We start from the raw sequence: 2684 nt of genomic DNA, 5'->3' as shown, positions 1-2684 counted from the left end.
ACAAATATTACATGTAGCTAGGCAGTCCATATGATGAATGGATAAAGCTGTGTTTCAATTTGATTGAAGATTATTGTGTATGTTTGAGGAAATTACTTCATCTTTTTAATCTTAAAAATTTTGCTAAAATGAGAATATTCATGTCATTATTCCCATTAATTATTGTTTGTTAGGACTGAGTATTCAAAAATGGTAGGATAATGAAAAGATGTGATGAGATTCAAGGATGTGTTATGAAAGGAGTCATGAGGACTAGGTGGATTGGCATATTACTCTCCAGCATTTTAGAGGCAATAATCTGTGAGATCAAGACCAGGCTGGTCTTTATAGCTAATTCTCCTCTACTCATTGCTATACAGAGGCATGCAGTCTCAAAAAAAAAAAAAAAAAAAAAAAAAAACTTCAAAAAGAGTAAACAAAAGAAACCGTGAATGAGGAGAAAATCTGATAAAGAACAATTACAATGACATTCTTATGGACTAAGCTTTATACTGTACTTCTGCCATGTTTTTTCCAGTCATGTTTTGTCCATACATTATTTTGGTCTGCTCTAGGTAAACTAAGTTAATTGTTCTTTTCACATACTTCCCATGAAAATTGTATACTGCTTTTTAAAAAAAATGTTTTGTGTATTGGAGGAAAAGATTAATATTTGGATTGTAAATTATTCCTAAAGCTTAAATAATTGCTTACACTTTTGTAATATCAAACTTGAAGGTGCGTATGTGGATTGCATTCACTGACAAAGATTGTCTCTTGATACATGATAGTACACAGCCAACTGTAGATTGCAGGTGGAGTTATTTATAGTATCCTCTTGAATTTCTGTAGTGAATCATTGTGCACACAGAGGCTGCATATCCAGGGAGTTATCTGAGTTGTTGGTGATTTCCAGAGCTGTTTGCTTCCCTATGATGATGGGACCCATGCTCTTGTCAGCACAAATCAACTCATAAATATCTGCATTTTGGCTGGGAAGTATTAAAATTAATGTTTAATTCTCTTATGTCCTAGGGCTTCTACTTCTTGTGCATGGTTGTTTGAACTTGCCTGTGCTTTTTTTTTTTTAATGCCAAATAAACCTTCTGAAATGGAAGCTAAGTGTGTTATATGGATTTAGCTGGAAATGTGACTTTCATCTCCAAACACATTTTCATTAGGGCTTTTCTTCAGCTTGAACATTTTCGTTCATCTCAACTATGGTTCACTCATATATAAGAGTTGCCTGTGTGAGGGAATGTGGCCAGTAGGGAGAAATGACATTCTTCTACATAGGCACAAATGTGAACAAAACAGACTTATCTGATGAGTCTTTCTAAGAAAAGATAAGAGACCTGAAAAGGCCATGTATGCTCATGGTAATCAAGAGACATGACAGACTAGATAAAATAGGAAAATCCTGAACATGAGATTTATAAGGGAAACAATAGATTCAAACTCAAAGCACCAACAATAGAAAAGAGGGGGAGAATTCTCGATCTATTCTAGATGTGGGTCTGGCCATGTCAGGACCTCAGACATTGAAATCTGTACCTGGAATCCAGTCTAGCCAATACATGGTGAAAACAGTGGAGATTAGTGCTGGGAGGAAGGAGATGTCCTGGAGAAGCAATGCACACAATAGCTAGGAAATTCATGAGGGAAGACTGACCCCTGCTGATGCCCAGGCAGAAAACAACCCAACAAGCAGTCTGTTGGAATAAGAAGATACTGCCTGCTCACAAACTGGTTTAACAAGTTTGAACCAGTCTCAATGGGACAAGAACCTCCTTACATCAAATTATAATAGGGACACCAAGTATACAGAACAAACAATAGAATAAACTTATGTGTAAAATGAAACCCAACAGAAGAGCAGACTTCTCATCAGAAACTAAGCTTCAAGGGAAGCTGGAATGAGATATTCCATCTGAAAGATAGTAACTGCCAACTCTGATTACCATCTCTAGCAAAATTATCCTTTTGAACCTGGAAGAGAGAGAAAAACTCTCTATGCTAAACATAACTAAAAAAGCTCATGGCCACTAAACTGAAGTAGGTCCATGATTGGAAAGGGGACTCAAACTGTTCATATGCTGAGAATGCAAATACTTCCCCTAAGAGGAGTGATGTAGGTTTGTTTCTAAGTGGATCTTTTACAGAAAACTCCACACTATTGATGTCCCCAGACTTGGTCTCTTTCTCTGGGAATTTGGGTAAATGGGAGACTATGAAAGTAAAATGGGGCTCCACAGAGCAGGAGACAATTGTTCATCTGATGGCTGTAGCCCATTTCTTTCTACTTGAAAGACAGTTTTGGACACAAAACTGTACTCAATTTTTTAATTTGAATATTTGTCTTCTTGAGGTCATTTTCAATTCTTTATATATTTTGGATATTAACACTCTATCAGATGTGCAATTGTTTAAGATCATTTCCAATTATGTAGCCGGTCACTTTTTCCAAATGATTGTGTTCTCTGTCATAGAAAAGCTTTTCAGTTTCATGAAGTCCCATTTTTAATTGTTGGGCTTAGTGCCTGTGCTATTGGTGTACTGTTTAGACAGTCTCTTCTTGTGTTAATCAGATTAAGAATATTCTCTACTTTCTCTTCAATCAGACTCAGATTATCTGGAGGCCAGTGCATTGAAAGATAGTGGGAAGGGGTTTATGGGAAGGGTTGGAAGGAGAAGAAATGTTGCAA

The sequence above is a fragment of the Peromyscus californicus genome, unplaced genomic scaffold (assembly GCF_007827085.1).
Source record: "Peromyscus californicus insignis strain IS unplaced genomic scaffold, ASM782708v3 Scaffold_9__1_contigs__length_137607984, whole genome shotgun sequence".
Classification (NCBI taxonomy): domain Eukaryota; kingdom Metazoa; phylum Chordata; class Mammalia; order Rodentia; family Cricetidae; genus Peromyscus; species Peromyscus californicus.
This window is presented reverse-complemented; position numbering follows the sequence as displayed.